Genomic DNA, 26,670 nt, shown 5'->3' with positions numbered 1-26,670 from the left:
AAGTTTTCATTTTCAAAGTCAAACTCGCATGAATCATTCTCTGTATCAATCCAATATTTGGTGGAATAAAAATCTCATAATCAAAGTCCAAACTTATTTTAATTGATCAAATAACATTTCAAATTTGGTAAAACTAATTTCTCAAAATAAAGTAATTTTAATCAACAAATATCCAATAATCGCATTATTGCTCTTAAAATAATTTGCCAAAAAACGTAATATTTTAGTAAGGAAAATTTTGATTGCAAAAATCAGTTGGGATGCTATTCACTTACCTAATAAGCTCCTAAAATAATCATATGTTCTTTCTAAACACCTCTCCACTTCCCTTTAGCTATGTATTCTGTTACCTAAACTAGAAGAACAAAGAACTTTCTTCATTAAAAGCTCTAATTCATATATCTCTAACTAACATTCATAAACCCACTATATATTATTTAGAACATATTAAAGTTCTCTCAATCCTTATTTGTACTTAACCCACCAACCATAGTTAAAGTTATATTCTTCTTATTCCTTTTTCTCACCTACAATAATATACTTATTTCAATCATACCTCCTTCCTTTAGTAACCAATAAGTGATTTATCCTTAAGATTCTTCAATAATTCTTTACAAAATTATACTTTATTCAAAACAGTATGGTTTCTTATCCTACACGGTCACAACTGATCGCATATGTCACACCTCGATACTAAGGGTATGATCGGCATGGAATATGAAGTGAACTCACATTCCATAAGCCTTAATTAACTAGAAATCAAAACTAAAATAGAGATATACGTAAGTTATATAATAGTAAAGTTCATAAAGTTTTAAAGTTTTTTTTATAAAAATTTCGACAGAATCTCCTCTATAATTTGGACATCCCAAAATTTTCATAATAACAATAGAACCTACCAACCAGACTAACAAGGAGTCTAGCTCTATTCCAACAATTTTTACAATAACAATAAACTTAGAATCTAACTATGGTGTATGTGGAGTACTAACTTATAATTTACAAAATACCATATAAGATTTCACTAAAAAGAATAATCACCACGTGCTTCCTTTTTCCAAAAAGCAAGAAGTGCCCTCACTGGTTAGTTGGAGGTGCAGGGTCAGCTACGATATCTGAGACTAAAAATTTACCAGTGAGTAGCGTTTCAATTAAGATTATAGTAAAGGAAGTATAAGGATAATAAATAACAAATTTAATTTCAAGTAACTTAATGAAATAATGAATTATCCAAAATTAAAAATGAATAATGATTTTTCATAATAGTCTAATTGTGAATCTAGACAAGGCTGATAGAATCACATATGTGTATTAAAATTTTGTTGCTCATAAAATATAAAGACTTACAATAAATACAATTCGATAAAGCACTTTCAAAGAATTTTAAGAAAATGGTAAATTTTAAATTTGAAATTTTAGGAGGGCTTTATCAAAATAAATAACAAGCATGGACAGACAATTCATGAGGATAAATAACAAATCAAGTGTGGCCAAAAGCCATGAAACAAGCGTGGAAAATGCCACGAACCAAGTACAGGCTTGAAGCCTATGAACAAAAGCGCGAGTACAATACTCACGAATAACCCTCACTCTGTTCCACATGCGTTGGCCATCGCACAGGGCTAACATCTCCTGTAAGCACCCTACTAGTTAAGTGTACCATGACGGACCAAGGGCTAACGGAGCTGTCGTTAACATCCAGCGTTCGAAATTCAGTCCCCCTCATTAAAATCAAGTGTGTATGGAGAAAGAAAAATAGTTTCAAAATTCTCACTTTCAAATATTATTCCACTATCATTTTCCATTGCTCAAAATTATCATTTCCTCCATACACAAATAATTGCAATAAAAATTTTATATCAACATAGAATTAAATAATTAAACTATTTATAAGAAATAATACTATTAATATGGAAATAGGATTAATAAGAATGTGTAAACAATTTATAAAGAAATACTAATAATATTTAAGTAAAGAATTTTTTTAAAATACTTTACTAAAAATATATTTGGAACGTCACCCACTCACCTGAGTTTCAAAATCTCACAATCCAACTCCCACAACTCCTTACTTATTCCAATGATGTCCCAAAATTAATATAACACATAATCCAACAATCTTTCTGTCATTATAAATATTTATAATTTCTCTAGACTTTATTATAAACTCTCACAGTCTTATCCCACATATAAATCTTTCAAGGATACTTTCAATTACTGAGAGAACATGCATCATGCCAAATCATGAAGCAAGCATCCAAGTAAAACTAATAATTTTCATCTTCTAATTTCTTTTGTAAAGTTCTGGCTCAGCGTATATTAAAATAATATTTAAGTCAAACCACCCAATTCTTTCTACCACCATAATATTATAAGGAAACAGGGTATGCTTTCATCCAACGAAGCAAGCAGAGTAAATTGCACAGTATACTAAAACCTATACTCACGGAAGAAAGGAGTATCAATATCTTACCCTAACTAATATGTAGTAGAAGCTATTACACACCCGACCCACGGACAACACGAAAAAATAAAAGAGCTACAATCACATGGTTCAAGAGAAGGAGACAGAACAGACTTCATAGAACAGAAGAGAAGCAGCAAAATATTAAGCTTTCTTCGTGCATGGATGTTCAATCGGTGAAGATGAAGGACATGAAAGCTATTTTCCCACTCACCACCGACAACCCTTTTTTAGAAAAGAATGACAGAAAGCTGTAACTTTCTCCCTCCAACGTGACAGCAGAACAAAGAGAAGAGGAAGAAGGTGACGGCCGAACAGAGAGAAGAGGAAGACAACAACTCGATGGCAAAGAAAGGAGAGTATTGCTCACCTCTCGATGACACAAATAAGACGATGACAGGTAAAGAGAATCAGTAGCTCACTACACTGTGGCTGGCAAGCACGAACGGCAAGGATGGCAGCGAACGAAGCACAGCAACGAAGAAACACCCCACCGATAGCTAGCTAAGAAAGTTGAGAAGAATCAGAAAGATAAACCGACTACAAGAGTCCAGAGAAGTGTATAAGGGTGGTGGGGATTAAAAAAAAATGCGATGCCCTGTTTTATAATTGCGTGAACGGGCTGATTCAAAGAAAAGGAAGAATGGGAAAAATTACAAAAAGAACACAAGAAATTTACAATAAAAGGCACAAGAAAATTACTAGAGAGCACACAAAATTTTCTATAATTTAAAACTAAACTTTTACTTAGAAAATTTAAACTCTGGATCATTGCAAAAATTTCTAGCATAATTTTCTATAAATTACCTGTCACGCCCCTAAAACAAAGGGTGACCAGCATAGGATGTGAATTATATCATACATCCCTTAAGCCTCAAATTAAATGAAATTTCACTTTTCAAAAATATAATTAGATTTGTATTGAAAATATGATATCTATAATAATGATTGTTTTAAATAAAGTTTTAATATTTTTTTATAAAAATTTCGGCAGAACCTTCTTTATAAATACGATCTCCCGAAATTTCTATAACAAAAATTATTATAGTATGCATTCAACAGATTGAAACTATATTTCTCAGATACAAACAATCAACATAATAGAACAAAAATCAGGATCCTAGCTATAGTTAACGTGGAGCACCTAAAGTATAATTTTGTTTAAAAAAATAAAACATATAATTGAATATTCACATTAAAAGAGAAGGGATTTACAAAGATAAATGTTTATCTAGCACAGTTGCAAGCCCTTAAAGGTCGGCAAGAGGTCCAGCGTCAGTTAATGAATCTGAGACTAAAATAATTTTCAGTGAATAGCATCCCCAAAAGTAGAGTTTAATAGAGCGAAATAATAACTTACTATTCTATAAAATAATGGAAAGGAAATTAATTCAAAAAAAAACTCACAAGATTTAGATATATCAATCATAATAATAAAACATGAATAAGTTAATTTCTTGAATCTAATATGTTAAAGGAGTATAATTTACTCATAATTGAGTAAAAGTAGCAATTTACTAACTGCAAACATTGAAAATTCAAATATACTAACTGAGAACAATCAATATAATATAATCATGAATTCAAAGGTTAAGAAGTTCCATATAGCTTCAAAATACTAAACCACCGAATTGATAATGACAAAACAATTCAACTCCTTCTACTTGTAAAGCAAATTAAATAAATAAAAATACATTCTATTAAATAAAACCAATAAAGTGTGTATTCACAAATCAATTAAAAGTTAATATTTTTAAGGACTTTTGCAGAACAAGTAACAAACATGGACACACCAGTCCACGAGGGTAAGTAACCAAACGCGGTTGAAACCACGAAACAAACGTGGACACACAGTCCACGACGGTAAGGCTAACCAAACGCGGCTCAAGGCCACGAAACAAACGCGAGGGCAAGGCTCGCGTACAACAAACATGAGAACGGAGCTCACGAAAACCAAGCTAGCTAGTCATTTACTAAGGTGCACCAAAGGCTAATGAAACTGCCGTTAGCAACATTGTTCCGCTTAAAGTCCTCGTGAAATCAATTTTCAAACATGCAAGAATAATCATTTTTGAAATACAATTTGCGTTCTCAATATCAAACTTGCATGAATTATTTCAAATCTCAGAGTTTGCCAAAACATTGTTTCATAGCAAATGTATAAACTTGTACTAGTTGAGTAACCAAGAATTTCTAAAGTAAAATAAACAAAGATGCCTCCATCAATCTTGAAAATATATTTCATAAAGAAAATACATGCATATACCATAATTTAATCAACTTCACCATCATTCTAAAATTTTCAGAACCAAAATGATTTAATTAACAAAGTACATAATAATCATCGTAGTTGTTAAAATGATTTATATGAAAATATAATATTTTTAAAAAAACATACTACTTTTATAAAAAAAATTATGAGGTGCTATTCACTTACCTGTAGAGTTCCCAAGTACGTATCTTACTTCCAAACTAGTCTCCTGATGACAATGCCTTGTCCTTAAAATTTTTAATATACAAAGAATATCATTGTCACTCCCTCAAACATACTTTACCATTCAAAAATGTTTATTAATCCAAAACAACTAAGAAAATGAGACAAAGAAAACTTTTACTTTTATCCTTCTCAACATTATATGAAACATTAAAATATAATTAATTATATAAATAGCAACTTGGTCCTTAAATTACTAACTCAAATATCTCCCAAAAGTTTCAAATTTATATTTTAACTTTAATTACAAAACACATATGCCTCTTAGGATTATCTAATCAATGATGACATACCTATCATATATATCTTGCCACGTAAAATCCAAAATTTTCTCTTTTAAACATTTATCAAATACCCTTTACTTTGCATGATATTTAGACCATAAAACCAAGTTCCTATCCTCTTAAATTCCCTTTCCAAAGGTGGTTCTATATAAATATGTGAACTAATCATCTTTTAACTTCTATTGAAGAGAATTGTCTTATAATTTCCCATTTAGTTAACAATAATATAATTACCACATGTATCTTGTTGTCATATAGCAAATTCTCCTAATTAGGCATTTCATCAAATATTTTATTTAATCGATAAACTAAAATTCTAGGTTATTTCTCTCCAAATCTCATTCCAACGGTTTCCAAAATCAATATTTGAGGACTCTCCAAATTTTTTTTATTCATTCAACACCAACCATTTAATTCATTCAAGGAAAATTAAATTTAAATTATTTCTCTGCAACAGCGAATGCAAAAGCAATTTATCAACCCAAAAATCATGCTTTTAATCTCCTTATCACACATGACGGCAGCAAGAAGGAATTCACAGCTCAGCCCAAATAATACACGTACAGAATAAGCAAAGGAAAATAGGACCTGAAGCACCTACCTTAAATCGGCGAATCTAGAAGCCAAAAAAAAGAGGAACTTAGATGAGCAAAAATGGAGGGTGAAACCGACGCACTCACTGCCACGCACGGTCGAACACAGCACTGACACTGAACCTCAAAGAAATAGGGGAAGCCATTATTAGGTGAACCAAGAAGAGTAGAGGAACAAGGATGAACGGATGCTAATGCACCCACTGTCGCGAACATAAGGCGACAGCAACGTTGTGCCAAAAAGATGAGGCCAGTCGCACAAATCAGAGGAAGAATAGGGGAGGATGGATGAAAGGAAGAGAGGATTCGAGCATCCATGGTCACTGACGATAGTGGCGAGAAGGGACGGTGGAAGGACGAAATGAAGAATGGGGAAAGAAGCTTCTGGATCTCAATCTCTTTCTTGCTCTCTCACTTCTCTTTCTCGAAAAATCGAAGAAGTAGAGGAAAATATATCAGATTTAATAGAGGGGTAGTTTGGTAATTTCACAGAGCAAAAAGGCAAAAAAAAAAATTCTTCTTGTGGCTTCCAGCAAATTCAAACTTGGGACCTATTGATAGAATACTTGCACAGCCACCACTATACCAGCTTCCCTTCTTGACATATTTGTCCCAATAATTAATATATTTACAATCAATACATATTGTTACATATTTAATTTTTTTCCTTAAAATTTTTGGGTTACTACATTACCCCTTTCTAATTACTATAAAACTTATTTAAATGAAATATTTATTAGAAAAAAATTTTGTTCAATTTAAAATTTAGGATCATTACAGCATAACACCTTTAATTCAATATCATAAATGTTATCAAGTACAACAAATTTCTTTGTTGTTCCCATGTGCTTCAAGACCTAAACTAATCCAACAAATTTCATAATTTCACCTAACAAGTTCAAATACTAACCTATCAACAATAAGCCAACTTCTTGATTTTTTTAAGCTTCATCATAGAAAGTAATTTACTTATTTTATAATGTAATCAATGATACCTTCATTACTATTGATTGTCTCAATAGTTTAAAAATTTGTCTCTCACTCATTTCATCAAACATTTGGTATATCACCCTGTAAACACCGTATTTTATCCGGACATTTTTTAAAAATAATAATAAATAACCCAAAAAAATATAAAAATGAAATTTAATCTTTTTTAGGATTATATTTAAAAATAATAATTTTAACAAAATCAAAGAAAAATCTTGTTTGAATCTTTTAAAATCTTTCCTAAATTATCCCGACCATTCAAAATATTGGGAATCAATTTTTTTTAGACTCAACTATTTTTAAATTTTCTTTCCTTAAATCTTTTTATTTTTCATTTAAATATATATATATATATATATTAAAATTAGACTTTTCTTTCCCTCCCTTAATCTAATTGATAATAAAAAAAGAAAAAGCATTAAAAAAAAGAATGGCTGAAAAAAAGGGACATGTACGTACGAAGCTTGAGCATAGAGCAAGCAAACATAGTAATAGACCAGGGAGAAGCAAACATGCACAGTGAACACACGAAACCAGAGTCACAGACAGCTAAAAGAAACAAACCTTTCTCGGTCAGGCGCTGCATGAGGGAAAGGAAGAAGAAAGCCAAAAACATATAGAGAAAAGCATAGAAACGCAGAAGAAAATTCAGACACATGCACATAGTAGAGCAGAGTGAGAAAGCACGTAAACTCTCTCCTCACACGTAAGCTCTTCCCTATTTCTGCTTTAAAAGAGAGAAGACTGAAAACTGGAAGAAGGGGGCAGAGAGAGAGCCAAAGACGAGAAGAGAGAGACAGAAAGGAAGACTAAAAACGAGATGCATGCAAATAGAAGGAAAAAACAGAGCAGACGCATAAGACTAAGAAAGGATAACAGAGACAGATATCACGAGAAGCAGAGACAGAGAAGGAGTGGAGACGAAGAGAAGAGAGAAGAGACTGAGAAGGTGAGGGGAGTCTGGAGAAAAGAAAAAAACAACGAGGACGAGCACGACGGAGAAAACGCAGGAAAATAGAGACTGAGAATGGATCAAAGATAGTGAGGAAAAATGGAGAAAGGAGGGAAGAGGAAGACCGAGGAAGAGAAGAAAAACAGAGAGCAAAAGAAGAAAGAGATCGAGAGAGGAGAGACTAAAAAAAGAGAGTCAGAAATGTGAGAGAGAGACGAATGAGAAAGAGACCGAGAGAGGAGGAAACTGAAGCAAAAACAGAGTACAACAAAGAAAAAATAGAGAGACCAAAACTGGAAAGGGAGAGAGGAAGAAAAATCAAGTATAAGAACAGAGACCGAGAGTAGAGACGGAGCAGAAGTTGAAGGATGACTGAATAGGGACTGGAACTGAGAGAGTGAGAAGAGGAACACACATAAACAGTCATGCATGCACACGTTGGTTTGTGGACTGAACGAGATCACCATTTTCTTCTTCCCTCAGTCACATGAGTTCTGGATGTTTTACAAGCAACAGAGAACTAGAAACATGTTTAAAACTTAGGGTTGAAGTAATGAAAGCGTTGTCTTGAGAGGAAGAAGAAAGCAAACCTTCTGCTATGGCTTTGTCCTTAAGTGAGATTCTGCTATCTGTGAAGGTTTGGGCTAACTTGTTATTGTTTCACTTTTACTTTAGTAATTAAATATGAAAATTGAAAGTGACTTCGTGTTGATTTCATGGTTTAATGAACTGTGATTGATTATTCATGGTGGTTTAGATTAATGGTTTCTCAGTGCCATTTTGTTTTGAAGTTCTCAAATAATGCACTTCATGATCCTGGGTCACAAATTATTATTTTTAACTTCGTTGTCTCTGCAATTGTTAATTTGTTTTATGTCCCATTAATTGAGATGAAATGATTATTATAATTGCAGTGACAATTTTTGCTACCTGTGGTCCTGGAGTTTCATTTCGTTATAGTCATAATTTCCATTGTGACTATTTGTGTTTATCATATTGCAGTGTCCTGATTTCTTCTTTTACATGCCCTGCATAATTTCTTCTTGCTTGTTATCGCAAATGTCACGATTATTAATTTGTATATATTGCCCATTATTGAAATTAATTCTCTTTTCATACTAATTATTTAAGTTTCATGAGAGATTTCAAGAATCTTCGTAGAAACTTAAATTAATTACATTATCGTGTAGGATAATAAATCCACATAGATATCGTGATTTACAATTTATATGGTAAATAAATAGATGAATTTTGTAAATAAAATAAAAAATTTATAATTTTAATTATTTAAATTAATGAATTTAGATTATAATTATATTTACCAATTATATCTTTTGGTCATGTGAGATTTTTGAATATCTATAGACCTCTAGAATAATCATCTTACTGTGAAAGTCAATAAGACTTCATAGGTATAGCGATTAAGATTTTTATATTTTAAAATGCAAATTATATAATTACATATTAAAATATTTTTAAAAAATATATAATATTTAATCCTTTATGGTGTGAGGATTTTGAAATCTCCGCAGATATTTAGGATAATCGTATTACCGTAAAAGTCAATAAGGCTTTGCAAATATGATGATTAAGAGTCTTTAAAAAAAAAGAGAAGTATATATGAATGTACTAAAAAATAATAATTAAAAAAAACTTAAGTAAATAAACTAAGTTGTTAAACTCTTTTATCTTGTGAGAGTTTGGATTCGCCGCAGATATAAAGAATAATTGTATTACCTTATAAACCAATAAGATTCTACAGGTACTACGATTAAATCCCCAATCATAAAATATGAAGGAAAAATAATTTTAAACTCTTTTCTCCCTTTATTCTAAAAATTCAAAAATTGAGAAAATAATTAAAATTAAATCACTTTTTGCAATTTAAAACACATGTATCAAAATTTCAGAAATTATTTTATTTGCAAAATGGTGAATTATTTCTAATTAATTTCTTTTCAAAAAAATATTTTCACTAACAAACTTTTAAGTTCGAACTACGTGGACTTTGATCCCCATCACAGGGTACATAGGCCTCAGAGTTAAATTTTGAGTCAAGTCGTCCCTCATAAATAAATAAATATTTCTCATTTAATTCTTATCATTTTTTATATCAAACACATGAATATAAAAGGAGATAATTAAAATAATTTTAAAACCATATTAATATAGCACAACAAACTTTAGGTAACTGTTCTCACGAACGGGTGTTGTGGGATACCTAACACCTTCCCTACACTCAACCAACTCCGAAACCTATTCTTTGATTTCGCAGACCACCCTTATCCACCTTTAAATAGTTTCTTGAGATTTTCCTCAAAATCTTAGTGGCGACTCTCATTTCTCCGGTCTTCCTTCTAAAGGCCATTTTATTAACATATATTTTGTTTGGATCATTGTCAATTGTTTGCAACATCTTTCTTTATTTTTATTTGGACATTTCCATTTGCATCACATTGCTAAAAAAAATCATTCCATTATGTTTGTTATCCAATAGTCTTACATTCTTTTATGTTGTTTGGTTATTTGCATCACACTGCTAAAACAAAAAAATGTGAGATTGACTTAGCAACCGATGACCCTTGAAGGAAGAACTTAGAAATCTCTCATTGTTCTCTCTTTCTTATCTCTCTCGCATTTCTTAGAAATTGTTTCTTCTACTTTATAATGATTTTCAATTCTTATAGCACTATCAACAATTTCAGCATAAGTGACATCGTGACCCAACATAGGGCCATATTATCTCATATATATATATATATATATATATCTACTGACAATCCATATACAAGCTTGCTAATCCATTCCCTTTCAGTTGGTACCATATGGGAGGCAAAAGAAGATAATTTTTTGAATTTTTAATTGTACTATACTATTAACATTCCCTAACTGCATATTTAAAGTTAAAAACTCTTCAACTTTTGCATCTCTAGTACTTTGAGATAGATATTGATTCGGAAATATAGTTTTAAACTCCTCCCATGTCAAAAAATGTACCTTAGTTGAATGCAGATTTGGGACTATTTTCGCTAAAGTACTTACTACTCCTTGCAACTAAATCATTGCAAACTCAACATACTAAATATTAGGGTATCTTAAGCCTCGACATCTCTTCTCAATTCCTTCAAGAAATTCAATCAGATCCTCCCATGTGTTGGTTCCCAAAAAGGAAGGGGATTTAGCTTCATAAATTCTGCTTTATTGCAAGTGGTTCCTCTTGCATAACATGTGTAGAGAGAACAGTCTGACTGAGATTCTAAATGTTCAACCTCGAAAAGAATGTCTTGGAAGGACTTAAGGGTTTGGCCACCCTAGTCCTAATCCTACTCTGACACCGTCCCCTACCTCTCAAGGGCATATCTTTTATCAAAGAAATTTTACTAGAAGCCCTACTACTAGTAGAACTCCTAGTAAATACTCGACGTTTGGGTGACATATTTCACTATATAAAGAAATAAAAGAAATATTTAATTCAAAATATAATTCTATATAGCAAAAGAAATCAAGACTCCCTTGAAAAGTTCTTGCTCCACATAGCTATATACAAAACCTTGGCTCTGATACAAAATGATGATGTGTCGATGATTTCCCTAAATAGCCACTCTATTGACAAGAATGACTTAAGTGAATGTGAAGTTTGAATGGAATGACAAGTGTGAAGATATTTCAAAAGTTGAAAGAGCGTTTGACTTCGGTACTAGTTTTGAGCTTATCATTAGGCATATAGGAATACACAGTTTATTGTGATGCTTCTTGTGTTGGTTTAGGTTGTGTTTTAATGCAATATAAGCGAGTTATTGCTTATGCTTCAAAGAAAATTAAGAAGCACGAGAAGAACAACCCAACCCATGACTTAGAGATGGCAATAGTAGTTTTTGCATTGAGAATCTTGCGCCATTATCTTTATAGTGAGACCTGTGAGATTCATACTGATCATAAGAGTCTTAAGTGCATTTTTGAGTAGAAGGATCTTAATCTTAGACATAAAAGATGGATAGAATTGCTTAAGGATTATGATTGTACAATTCTTTATTATTCTAGTAAGGTAAATATTATGGCTGATGCTTTAAGTAGGAAATCTATAGGAAGCTCGGTACATATAACTTTGGTAAAAAGGCTTTTAGTGCAAGAAATTCATAAGCTTGAGTAAAGTGAGTAAAGTTTGAGATTATTGACAAGGGAGTATTTCTAGCTCATGTACAAGCTCGTTCTTCTCTAATGGATCAAATTAAGAGTATTCAATTTTTGAATCCAAAGTTATGCAAGTTAAAGGAAATAATCATAATAAAAAGTAACATTAAGTTTGTAGTTAGCCAAGAAGGGATATTAAGGTATGATGGTAGATTTTGCGTACCACGTACCATAAGAGGAAGGCTTAAAGTAGCTTATCTTGAGAGATGCTCATTATTCTACATATATCATACACCCAAGATTAACAAAGATGTATCAAGATCTAGAGAAATTATGTTGGGGGATTGTATGAAAAAGGATGTAATGGATTTTGTTTCGCACTGCTTAAAGTGCCAGCTAGTTAGAGTAGAGCATCAAAAGCTAGTGGAATGGCATCAATGCTTTGGAATATTAGAATGGAAATGAGAAAATAGTAAATTGAACTTTATTACCGAATCATCTTATACTGAGAAAGGATATGATTCTATTTAGGTAATTGTTGATAAATTGACTAAGTCTGGTCATTTTATTCTGCTAAAGACAACTTGTAATGTGAATAAGTATACCAGTTATACATTAATGAGATACTTCGGTTGCATGAGGTTATAGAGTCAATAATCCTTGATAGAGGTCCCCAACTCACGTCCCAATTTTGAAAACTATTCCAAGAGGCTACTTTGAAAATTGAAAGTGGTATGCATGTAAAGTATCCACACTTGTTCAAGGATTGAGATAAGCATGTTTAAATTTGGAGGACCAAATTTCTCAAGGGGGGAGAATGTAATAACCCATAAATTTCTAGTAAAATTAAATTATATGATATTGTGTTTTACTTGTATTTTATTAATTTTGAAAGAAATTCAACAAGAAAAGTTAGCCTAGTGGAAAGTAAAATTTCATTTAATCAATAGGGTCGTGAGTTCGATTCCCATCAGCCTTAAGTGAGAAGTTTTATTTTGAATGCTCCCTTTTTAGCTTTTGAAAATTACCAAAATACCCCTATGTCATCAGATTTTATTTTCTCCTCTCTTTCCTTGTTCTGTCATGAGTTCGCCAGAAAGAAAAAGAAAATTTTGGATCCTCCATGCTGTGACCTCTGACCTTGCTTCATTTTCTGCTGTTCTATCATTATCACTGGTGATTATGGGTTCATCTTCACCTCGCAGAAAACGTCCTAATTCGCTACCTTATTTCTTTCTCCATTTTGTTCTGTTTTCTCTGATGCGTGTGGCCGTCGATCGCTGTTAAAAAGGATTTTGTCAAGCTTCGATCCTTGCTGCTGTTGTCGGAGGAATGTGTTGGTCAATTTTCCTTTTTGTTCGTTCTTCTCTATTCTTCGTCGATTTGTGTATTCCTGTCAGCTATCTCTCCTTCGTCTTCCCTGTTCAATGTTCTACCTCCTTCATTTGGTTGCATCGACGTTGGTGTATGAGGAAGCTGAGGTGCTGCTCATGATTCTTCTAGTTTTTGGTGTTGTTTGCTGATTCTGTCCTGTCCTTCTCTTTTTGCCAGAATTTCTTCCCCTATTTAGCCATAAGTTTCAGCTCCTCCTCCCTTTTTCTTCATCAATTGTGCTTTAAGGTGGGTAAGATTCAAGTCCTCTTCCCTCTTGCTCTGTGTATATGTGGTATGGATGTTTAATTATTGTCATTTTAATCCTCCTTTTTGCTGTTGTGCTTGTTCGAACAGTGAGGAGAATTTGGCTCAGATTGATAATTTAGCATTATATATTTGACGAAAGTGAATAAACTCAATTTTCTTGGGTTTAAAATTGCCTATGTAGAATACTTGAAATTGGAAGGTTGGATTATTTCAAATGTGGATATTAGAAAAAATTTGAGAAAAATAAAATTTGAAGAAAAGAGATTTGGTTTAAGTTTGATAATTAATGAGAAAATGTCTATTAAGAGAAATTGAAATTTATTTTTATTACTTTTGAAATTTCATTGATTTTTATGGGAAGAATAGTTAGCTTTGGTGTTATTGATCTTTGAACTTAACTTGGAAGATTGCAAGGGAGTTTTGGCTACAAAATGAACAATATGTGATCATTTGAACCTTAGAGATGGATGGTTTGTAGATAAAAAATTTGAATGTTAGTAAGGAATTATTGCGTTGGTTGAAAGTTTAATAAAATTTAATTATGATTCATAGGATGTTTGGAAGAGGAGAAATTTGATTAAATTGAGAGGTGAAATTTGAATTTTGAGAAATTCAGGTAAGTAAATAGCGTCCCAACTAATTTTTCAATCAAATTTATTTTTGCTAAAACATTACATTTTATGTAAATCATTTTAATAACAACAATGTGATTATTGCTTATTTGATACTTAAATTACTTTATTTTTTGAAAATCTTTATCAAATTTAATAATTTTAGTTGATCAGTAAATACAAGTTTGGACTTTAATTATGAGATTTCATTCTAGCAAATATTGGATTGATACAAAGAATGATTCATGTGAGTTTGACTTTGAAAATGAAAACTTTATATGTTACTGATGATTTCCTCTCATGTTTGAAAATGAATTTGAAGAAAACTTTATACAGAACGTTGGTTGCTAATGGCATTTCCATTAGCCCTTCGCGTGCCATGATCAATGACTAGCTAGTTTAATTTTTGTGAGCTTTGTTCTCACATTTGTTATTTGTGGGTCTTGTATTTGTGTTTGTTTTTGTGGCTTGAAGCCGCGTTTTGTTAGCATTACTCTTGTGGACTATATGTTCATGTTTGTTTCGTGACTTCAGCCGCGTTTGATTACTTATTCTCGTGGACTGTGTGCCCACGTTTGTTACTTGTTCTGATAAGTCCCTATAATTATGAGTTTTAAATTGTTTGATGAACTTGTTTTTCATTTGTTTTAATTAAAGACATATTTATAATTATTTAGCATAGTTATTTTTTTATTGAAAATAAATGATAATGACATTGATATGAGGCTTTCATGAATTAGGATTTTATTTAAAATTTCATAGAGTTCTTTTATGTTAAAGTTTATTAAATATTTGTTTGCAAAAATAGTCATCTCTGGCATACATAATTATTTTAAACCTTCCTTTTATACTTATTTAATAACTTATTGTTGGGATGCTATTCATTGAAAATTTATTTTGGTCTCAAAGCCGTTAGTTGACGTTGATCCTACGGACGACTTCTGAAGGGCACACAACTATTCTAGGTGAAATTTTGCCTAGCATTATCTCCCTTTTGATGTAAATATTTAAACTCAAGTATTTTATTTTGAAAAGTAAGGGTAGGTGCTTCACATAGTCTATAGCTATATTTCTATTTTGTTATATGTTGTCTACTAGTTAGAAGAAGCTAAACTCTTGATTGAAACTATATTTTGTGTAAAATATTATGTTGTAGGATTTTCGGGAGATTCTATTTAAAGGGAATGTTTTGCCGAAATTTCTCCAAAAACATTCAATCTTTTATTATAATAATTTTTATTAAATATATTATAATTTCAATACAGATTCAATTATGTTTTAAAATGAAAAGATTTTTCAATTTAGGACTTAAGGGATGTATAATATAATTTACATTTTGTGCCGGTCACCCTCTATTTTTGAGGCGTGACAATAGTTTAGTGAAAAAATTTCATGTTGACCCTTAATTTTATTCCTTCTTCTCCTCTCAATGGTTTTTAAATGATAATACTTGGTATTATGATCCCCACTTTTAATCCTCATACCTCTTGATTTCCTAAACCAATGCAACTCTTCTTGTATTAATAAATCTGCTAACTCATCTTGTATTTGTTGATCTAACGTATCAAGATGAGGATTGGAACCCTGGGCCATTCTTTGAATCCCATCCAGTCTAGCCATAATATGCATCTTCCGCTTATTCAAACTTCCAAACACTTCACAATTCCATTTCTTCAAGGCACCTTGCAAGCGCTCAAGAGCCCTATGCGCCTCCACCGAAGAATTCCATTTCTCTCTCACCAAGTCTTTGAACAAAGAGTGCGTCAACCACATGGCTTCAAACCGAAACGGCCTATCCCCACTTATTCCCCCTTTTTCTTCTACGTCAAAATAAGTTGCGTGATGATCCAATCCAATTCTAGACAAAACTCTAGCTGTCATATTCAGGAAATAATACTGTTGCCAAGCCTCATTACACTGCCCTCTATCCAACATTTTAAACATCCTTTCCCTTCTTTGCCATTGTGGTCCCCTCCATGTGAAACAAGGACCCCCAGTCTGTATGTCAAACAGTCCACAACTACTAATCCATTCATTGAACCTCACACATTTTGCCTCGTTCGGACCCACTCCCCTTCTTTGCTCCAAAAGCGAAGCAATATCGTTAAAATCTCCTGCTAATAACCACGGTTCCTAAGGGTTTGCAAAAACCACAGTAACTATCACTTTCCTCATGCTCTGCCTTCTATTGCAACATGCTGATACTCATCATTCCTCTCTAGCACATCTATCTTCAAATCATCATCCCTCCAACAGAGCCAAATCCCACACCAGTAAACCCATTCGCTTCAACCATTACCCAGTAAACAAAACCCGTCTTCTTAACTGATCCATTCCTTTGAAATTAATGTCATGATGCATTCATTAGTGGGCGGTTGTGGTGGGCGATTGGTTCAAGGCAGATACTCAACTTCATCTTTCATTGTTTCATTTTATTTTATTTTTTTGCCCAAAAGTCAATCTTTCATTGCTAATGTCTGACAAAAACAAAGAATTTGTCTTTGTCAAATTAAAGCCCTTGGATATTGTGTTGGGCGAATTTTCAAAACTTGGGTCGGCTCTATTGATATTAATTTACTGTACATATTTTATACAAAATTCTTGCAAAATTCAGAAAAATAAATAAAAATAAATTCTCAAAATTAATAACTTAGTCTAAACCATAGCTATTTATAAATTTTTTATCATAATTTCTTATCAAATTCAGAAAAATAAAAATAAATCTCATCATGTATACGTTTAATTTTGTGTTACACTCACCAAAGAAATTCTAAAGTGATCTTTATTACCATAAAAAATCATAAGAAAATTCTTCAAATAATTATAGTTTTCATGAGGACATAATGAGATTACGTTTTTCATTCTTCCACCGTTGATTTTGTCTAATTAATTCACAAATTGCCAGAGTCAATGATGTCGGTGCTCAATTATTTTGTTTCATTATTGGATGCATTGATCCATTTTTAGGGTGTGAAGCTTAAAAAACAAAAGAAAAATTATGTATAAATTCTGTGATGTATACTTCTTTATAAATAAGTCCCACAAAATGAAAAAAATTATCACAAGGTCTCTTAGGACCTGAGTATATAATTTAAAATTAGGCTTCAAAGACAATAATTACCCCTATTAAACATATATTACATTAATTAAATAATCAATTTACAATTGTTTCATTAGCAATTTACATTTATAACTTCACATATTCAATAATTAAATAATTATTTTTACTAACAAAGTTTAACATTAATTATTTACAACTACTTCATCAGTAATTTACAACTATAATTTTAATTTTTACATGTCTAATTTACAACTATAACTTCACATATCTATTTATTTTAATGAAATTATCACAAAGTTCTTGAAAGTTTCAACAAAAATAAATTTTATATTCATGTTCATTTTTGTGTTATTCTTGTGTATGTATGTATATATATAACTCTAAACACAAATTCATAAATACTGAAATTTCATTTCTATACAAGGAAACCGCCTTTTTTGGGGAAAATTAAAAGGAAAATTGCCAATTACAATTGTTTTACATGATGCTAATTGAATTTAGGTATTTGTTTCAATTTAATTCATGAGAAAATAACAATAAATTCCTCCCGAGTTATATAAATGACAATCTAGTCCCTTGAAATGTCATAATTCCACTCAAGTTTTTAGGAATCTCTGTGTCAATAAATTTTAAATTGAAAATATTATTTTATTCTTATTGACAAGGTATGATTTTATTACTAGGAAAATGCAAATTAACGAGGGATCATCTATTCCTCTCTAAAATATCAAATTAGTGAGAAATATTGATTTCGTAACTTGACTTAAAATTAACAAGAAAAATAGCTAGAGACTGTCAATCCCTATCTAAAATAAGATAATTAGTAAGAAAAATAGCGAGGAACTGCTAATCCCTCTTTAAAATAAGAGAATTAGTAAGAAAAATAACAATGATTTTCAATCCCTATATAAAATAAGATAATAGTGAGGGATTCTATCCTTAGCTAATTACTACAAATTTAATTATATATTTAATTATTTTTATTTAAAAATAAAAATTAAATTTAAAAATTAACTAAAATATTCACAATAAAATTATTTAATATTTAATATTTTATTTATTTTAAGTTGATTTTAATTAATAAAATAATACCTTATTAAAAATATAACATAAAGAATAATTTAATAAAATATAAATATTTTTAACACATTAATAATTGAAAATAAGATTTAATATGTATATATGTGTGTATTTTTATAATATATTATTTGATATATTTATGTAGTTAAATAATATATATTTAATTTTTATATAATGACTATAGGTGCCTTTCATTTCAACTAGCAAAGAAGGAGAGTATAAGGCTTAGCTTGGAAGGTATGAGGTCAAGGATTCAAGTCTTGGTTTTGGCATAAACATAATGAATATATGATATGGTAAGGAGCAAATAACATGACGCAAGGTGAACAATGACGTGTCAAGAGTTGTTGCACATGTGACGGCTGATAGGATACGAGATGGTAGGTGACATGATGGTTGATAAGGCATGAAGTTATTGGTGACATGGCACAAGTTGATGCACACATGACGGGTGATGTGGAATCACTATCTTTAAATATAGGCATATTTAGTGAGGAATTAGCGAGGGACTAATCTCTCACTAAATTATTGAATTTTGAATAGTATTTAGTGAGGGAAATATGATTCCTTGCTAAACGTAGCAAGCCCTTTTTTAGTTACAAATTTAGCAAGGGATTTTCTCTCTCACTAAAATGTAATTTAGTTAGGAAAAATGACATTTAGCAAGGGATTTGTCCCTTGCTAAATTTCATTTTTCTAGTAGTGTTTCTTATTCAATTATTGTGATTCTTTCAATAAAAGTTGTTATTTCTTAAATAAAAATTGTGAATGAAATTTGTTATTTTGAGAACTTGTTTTTTAATGATTGAAATTACACTTGACAAATTCTGATTTCTTATTCAACTCTTATGATTCACATAATAAAAGTTATTATTTCTTAAGCAAAAGTTGTGATTAAGATACGTTTTCAATAACAAAAATTACATTTGATAAGTTGTGATTTCTTATTCAACTCTTATAATTAATAGAATAAAAATTGTTATTTATTAACCAAAAGTTGTAATTGGGGCTTACTATTGTAAAATATTTTTTTACTTTAAAATTTATTGACACAAAATTCCCTAAAGATTTCAATAAAATTATGACATATTGAGGGATCAAATTGTCATTTATATAATTCAAAGGGATTTTGTGGCCATTTTCCCTTAATTCATTTCCATTTTATGGAGATGGAATGCTACAAAATTCCCCATACCATGAATGAGTGGTGCTGATGGTGGAGGATTGGTACAAGGTATTGACTCCAAGTCGACCATTATTGACTCTTCATCAATTATCGAAGGCTTTTTCTATTCGTGGACCACTTTTATTATCAATGACTGAATGATCATTCATAATCACCCAAAACTAGCCGAGCCACCCCGCGTGGATATTGCATTGAGAGCTGGGCAGATTTTCAATTATTTGGTAGTGCAGGCTTCTGAAGTTGTTTATTCCTTCTCTGATATCCTTCACAATGAAGGAAGCCTTCATATTCACATTCATCTCAGCTGTATTTGTTCTATTTTTCTTCATTAATTATGAAAACTTTTACTCCAAATTTACCAGATATTATAGTGACTCCTGTGGACATGTGTTCAACGTCTCTAAAAATACAGTCGATTTCTACGGCAACTGCTACAATCCCAGTTACGAAGTGCTCTCAGAGAACAACAGAACTGTATTGTATTTAAACTATGGGAGGCACTTGGTGCAGGCCATTTATGCCACTAGCTCCACCTCTCTCCAATCCATCACCGGTGGAGTTGACGACGAAAACTGCTATGCAATCACTCGTCATTCTCTTGCATACAACAACTTCACTCACGCTTTCACAGACAAAGAGAGACAAATACACCCCAAAGGTTACCGTTATTCTGCCGGAGAATTAGTGTTTATCAGCTGCCAAAATCCAGTTGATTCTTCTATATATACTGAAATTGTGGCGCCTTGTACAAGTGATGAAGAGCCCAAAAAGCATTATCCTTATGTTCTGTTATCTGAGAATCCCAGTGTGGATGAAGTGGAAGAGCCGTGCAAAATAGATTTGATGGTGAAGGTGTCGCCATGGGGACCTATGACATGTAATGAGAACTGTTCTCATCCCGAAGTTCAGAGCCAAGAGGTTAAAGGGATTGACATCAAATGGCGTGCTGATCGTTGTGGAGAATGGGATGGTCATGGGAAACCTCACTGCTGGTTTGAAAATACCACAAATTTGGTGCTTTGTCATCCTTTGCCCACTCTTTCAGACCTTTCAGGTAAGCATTTATAGATAGTCAAGATGTTATATTTATGCTTTTGGTAAACAAAAGAAACGATAATCGAAAGCGATTAAATTCATGATGATCTAATAGGAACTTTTTTCCCCAATTTTCACAACGCAGGTGTGGCTGTTGGACAATTGATAGTTATAGGTGAGCGAAGCATGGTTTTCTCCTTGTCCTTCAATTTCATTTCTCACGCGCATTCAGTTATTATATTTACTTATAAGTTGGGTCTCCAAACTAATAGCAGTTAGGAAATACATCCACTCGTTAAATACGTTCCCTATTCACTGTCTAGTTGAAGTGCGTAGAATTGTCTCCTACCAGTACTTGGATATAAGATGGAACAAATTTTGGAGATATAATTAAACAAGAACGCTAAATTTTGTCACATCACCATCTGTCTACAATTCTATCAATTTGCAGACCACCACTGCTTATATGGGATATATAAACTCTAGTTAATTAGTCTAAATTTCATATTAATTGTTTATTTAACTTAATTCATAGACCTTTTGGTTAACAATATATGGAAAGGTTTGGTTGTTTATACAGTAAAATAGTATCGTGCAATTCACATAATTAACCTCATCTGATAGGATAAAACTTGTGATTGTGTCGTTCTTATTCATTAGACTTAATATTCGTGTAAGTCCCTGATGAGCATAAACTTCTATTCCTTTCTCTTCTTAAATTGGAATTTATGATGAGTAAGGACAAAATCAAACAGTTAAGATTCAAGTATACCAAACTACATGGATACATCAATCTTAATTTTAAGGACTACAAATACACACATCAAACTAAATCATACAAGTCTATTTTATACTGGAAGATTTTGATTTATTGCTAATGAATGTTGAAATATCTTTTGTGCAGTAATCCTCTGGATAGTAGCTAAATTTGTACTGGGTGGCCCCTGTGCTTTTATATTCTTGATTCTTCGATGGAGAAGAAGGCATGAATCTTATGACGACAATATTGAGGACTTCCTCCAAAATAATAGTAACCTGATGCCCATCAAATACTCTTACTCAGAGATCAAGAAGATGACTAATGGCTTCAAACACAAGTTAGGAGAAGGAGGCTATGGTTATGTCTATAAAGGTAAGCTTCAAAGCAATCATGATGTAGCTGTCAAGTTACTAGAAAAGTCCAAAGCCAATGTACAAGATTTCATCAGCGAAGTTGCCACTATTGGAAGGACTCATCATGTCAATGTGGTGCAACTGATCGGATTCTGTGTTGAAAGAAACAAGCGTGCTCTTGTTTACGAGTTTATGTCTAATGGATCTCTTGACAAGTACATATTCATAGAGAAACAAGGGAATGGGTCCATCAATTTTGAGAAAATATTTAATATTTCTCTTGGCGTTGCTCAAGGAATCAACTATTTACATCAAGGATGTGATGTGCAAATTCTGCACTTTGATATCAAACCTCACAATATCCTTCTTGATGAGAACTTTAATCCAAAGGTTTCAGATTTTGGATTGGCGAGGTTATATCCATTAGATAATAGCATTGTATCTTTGACGAATGCAAGGGGAACATTCGGATACATGGCACCTGAATTTTTGTACAAGAACATTGGAGGGATATCACATAAAGCTGATGTTTATAGTTTTGGGATGTTGTTGATGGAAATGGCTGGGAGAAGAAAGAACACAAATGTCATTGAACATTCTTGGCAAACATATTTTGCCAAATGGGTCTATGACCAATTTGAGGAAACAATAGACGAGGGTAATACCTTAGATGAGGAAAGGAAAATTGCGAAGAAGATGATTATAGTAGCTTCGCATTGTATACAATGTATCCTAGTGATCGACCCTCCATGAAGAAAGTGATAGAGATGCTTGAGGGTGAAACTGAGCTCCAAGAAGTTTTGCCACCATAAATTCTTGTAACTTAATTGGCAAGGGTTATGAAAGAGGATGTTGGTACTCATGAAAATTTGATGTTCACAATGAGTTATTTGCAACAAACTACAAACCTATCAAACTAGTAAAATTGTTATCATGTTGAATGTTTTCTTAGCATTTTGATTTACTGGACTATAGGCTTTTAGAAGAATAACATAGTCATCCAATAAGATTTCTCTGTAGTTATATATGGATTTTGAAAACAATTTGGATTGTTTGATGACATAATTCTAATGGATAGTTTTAGTATATGTTGATATAATTACGGAAGATAGAACTAAGCTCCCCATTATATTTCATATTACAATTTATTTTCTATCCTTTGCGTGGAAACTCCTTCTTGGATTCATTAATTGGTAGTGTTGGAATGGCTGATGGGATCCTTCTGTCAATTGGAAAGGTATTCATGGAAAGGACGTTGTTGTAAATCATCAATAATAGTGAAATAGGTTGCGTGTGTTCAATGCTTAATTATTTACTATTTTTATTTAGCATGATGCTATTTGGTCATGCCTAACATGTAATAAATCTTTACATGTATATGAAATTCAAGATGAAAAGTAGAAGAAAATATAGTATACATTGCACAGAATCTCAAGAACATAAGTGAATAAAGCGAAAAGACGGCTCATCTTAATTTAAAACCTTAATATGAATTCTTCCATTTTATTATATTTGCTCCCTACGGTCCTTAATATAAAAAAAATTTTAAATTAATTTTTTTAATATAAGTTAAAGTTAGAGTAATTAATATTTTTTCTAATTTTACCCTTATTTATTTATTATTCATTTAAATTCTTAAACAATAATTTATTATGACTATTAATTATAAAGTAGAGTAAAATTGAAAATTAAAGTTACATATTTATTAGATAATTTTAAAGATATAATTAACATTTTTAAATAAATGTGATGTTTGTTAACTATTTTATATTAAGAACTGAAAGAATTATTAGTTGTTAAGTTCAATTTTATCTAACATGAAATTTTTTATATTGACTTTTAAGTCCACTCATGCTTGATAAATATCATAGCTAATATTTTCATGTATTATTTTGCTGTCTAGAAAATAGAAATATTTAACTTACTAAGAGCCCGTCTTCTTTGTGATGAAACTCATTGCATTGATCGGTTGGGTTAGAATGGTTGATGAGATCGTATGTGGCAGATTCTAAACATCTGAAGCAAGTTTATACGTTTTATGTCTAACGTGACCCACAAGCATTATTATTATTATTATTATTATTGCATAATCATAAAATGCTTTCTTGTTTAACGTTTAAAATCTTGCCAATATAGTGGGTTGCTCTAATTAATGTCTCTCTTTTTCGTGGAAACTTCATGGATACTTTGCTTGTCACTTTGTTGAGAATTTGTCCTTAACAATGAATTCAATGATATTAAAGCACATAAACTACGGTTGACGTGAAGTGAAAGATTTGGCTTTTTTATTATCATCCTAGCTATCTATATTATACGAAAAATCAATTTTCATCAATATATAATAATATAATCTAGCTTAAAAATTATAGCAGTATAATTATTTTTCATTTCAATATATTCAATAATAAATAAATAGAGACAATTGTAAATGTAGTTTTCTTATATTTAATATTTATTGAATTATGTTAATTCAATTTATTTGTGTTTATGTTAATTTATATTATGTTTTATAGAGTTATGGAATGAAACAAAATCCTCAAATTATCATTATTATCTCCATTTGCATTGAAAATTCTTGTGGCATTCATTAATGGGTAGTGGGAGTGGGTTGGTACAAGGAATTGACTCAACTAGCATAAATCCCGTGCGACGCGCGGGTTTATTTGTTAACACATTTACAGAATTATTATTTTAAGTCAAACACATTTAACTTTTTATTAAAAATCAAGAAGTACTTTAAGTCAACACATTTACAGAATTATTATTTTAAGTAATAATATTATCTTATTAGACTAAATAAATATTTGTTAATATATATTTTCAATAACAAATTTTTTAAAAAATGAATGAAAATTTTACATAATAATGTTGACTTATTAGAAGAAGGTATGATTTTCTAGCCCAAAAACATTTGCTGCTATATTTTGGAAGGTTCATTTGCTAACCAAAAAAAGCAATGAATATAAAGGATAGATGGAGATTGGTCAAGAAATTGAAATTGGTTCGAATTTCCTTCACGAAGAGACCGAAACCAAAAAGATGTATTCATGTCTTTTGAGAAAAAGGTTCAACTAGTATTGTTCAAGTTACAATTTGGAAAACTTCCTTGTAAACTACATTTGTTGTAGAATTAAGAGGCCTAAAATTTGAATCATGAATAAGACGTTTAAGCCCATCCTTTGATTTAACCCTTGAGAAAGCAACATATAGTTGCCCATAAGTAAATACTGGATTTGGCAAATAAACTTCAACTCTTGACGACGTTTGCCCTTAATTTTTATTGATGGTCATTGCAAATGATAGGACAATAGAAAATTGTCGCCGACACATGACAAAAGGAAGATTACCCTCAGAAGGATTTAGATCCATACGATGAATTTTTCACTTGGATTTGATCCATTAAGAATTATTCCCCTTATAAAGTGGTTTGCCAACAAAGTGATCCTCAGCCTTGTTCCATTGCAAAGTCCATTAGGCTTATCTATATTTCTCATAAGCATCATTGGGACTCCAACCTTAAGGGTTAACTTGTGTGGAGCCATTCCAGAACATTCAATTGTGTTCAAGAATTCAGTATTGTTGATATCTTCAAAAGAATTTGAATCCTCAATTGTTTTACATATTGAGTCTAAACTAAAGTATGTAACAGCCTCGCCCGGGAAGATTGAACATATGTAACTATTCAATTGATCAACAACTTCTAAAGTTGGAGCCAATCTTGCTTTATTTGTGAAAAAATCTTCTTGCATGAAATTTTCTTGTAACTTTGGATAAATACATTCCACAATTTTTTCAAAGGATCTATGTACTCAGAGATTAAAAATTCTTCAAGTATGTCTATGTTTGATTTACCATCACCTTGATTATTGATTGATCCATCTCCTACACTTAGAAGCCAATCTGAGAAAGATTGAATTTCATCCTTTTCTATTTCTAAACTTGATGTAGCAAGCCTCATGTTCTTGGTCAACTTGTAGATTTTGCAATAATAGCACAGATAAGATGAATTAATGGAAGCATTAACAATATTAGCCATAGAACCTCTAGGTATTATAGGTAGAATTTGTTGAAAGTCCCCCAAAAACCATGACTTTGCCTCCAAATATTTGTTCACTATGCATTATATCTTTTAGTGATCTATCAAATGCTTCGAAACAATGTTTTTTGGTCATAAGTGCCTCATCCCAAATAATTAAATCAGTGTTTACTAGTAGGTTGGCTATTGCAGAACCATGCATGATGTTGCACGTAGAATCTTCTGTTATATGAATTGGAATGCAGAACCTTAAATGGGCAGTTTTTCTAGAAGGCAATAATGTTGCTGCAATTCCATTTGATGCAACATTTAAGACAATCATTTTTTGAGATCTAATGTAAGCTGTGAGAGCATTCCATAAAAATGTCTTACCAGTTCCTCCAAAGCCATAGACAAAGAAAACCCTCCTGTTTTTGATTGGATAGCAGAAATGATATCTTTATAAATTTTTGTTTGCTCATCTGTCATCTTTTGCTCATGCATTGTTGTCTTATACTTGTAGAGGTCTATATCAAAGTTCAATTCTTCCATGACAAGATGATTAACTGTGTTCATATCAATCACAGTTGTAGGCTTTGGCAAGGAAGGAAAATCATCTAGTGATCTTCTATTTTGAAGAAGGATCTTATTAATCTCTAAAAGTGCAACATTTTCCCTTTCTTCATCACTAAAGATAGATGCTGCATATAACTAAATATTAAAGGGAATAATAGAGTTTTTTTTCTACTATATAAATTTGGTCATAAAAATTATCTTATAACAAGTCTATAGCTGAAGATGGATATAAATATATATATATATATATATAAAGAATAAGATATTGTGGCTATCTACTTTTATAGATGATGATTATGGTTTTAGGAATAAATTTCAAAAGGGAACGGAGTTTAATAAATAGCAAACCATAATGATGATATAAGAAGTGAGTTTAATAATATATATTGCTCTTCTAGACATCTAATTTTAAGTGATAAGTACTATTTTTTTCTGCTTATCAAA

General features: G+C 31.4%; 1 long non-coding RNA gene and 1 pseudogene across 2 annotated transcripts; one reads left to right on the top strand and one right to left on the bottom strand.

Annotated features, from left to right (window-relative positions):
- Positions 1–853: 853 nt before the first annotated feature.
- LOC129287106 (uncharacterized) lies at positions 854–6,235 on the bottom strand. Of its 2 annotated transcripts, XR_008587595.1 has the most exons (4): positions 5,844–6,235; positions 4,902–4,963; positions 2,835–2,968; positions 854–1,115 (listed from the first exon to the last, which is right to left on the bottom strand). It is a non-coding gene; the product is annotated as an uncharacterized LOC129287106 (long non-coding RNA). The 2 variants fall into 2 exon arrangements; XR_008587596.1 differs by lacking the exon at positions 2,835–2,968.
- Positions 6,236–19,647: 13,412 nt separating this feature from the next.
- LOC129287141 (PR5-like receptor kinase) lies at positions 19,648–22,654 on the top strand (annotated as a pseudogene).
- Positions 22,655–26,670: the final 4,016 nt, after the last annotated feature.

This window comes from Prosopis cineraria, unplaced genomic scaffold (assembly GCF_029017545.1).
Source record: "Prosopis cineraria cultivar Desert tree isolate PC_DT_omini unplaced genomic scaffold, ASM2901754v1 PC11, whole genome shotgun sequence".
Taxonomy (NCBI): Eukaryota; Viridiplantae; Streptophyta; class Magnoliopsida; order Fabales; family Fabaceae; genus Prosopis; species Prosopis cineraria.
This window is presented reverse-complemented; position numbering and strand designations above follow the sequence as displayed.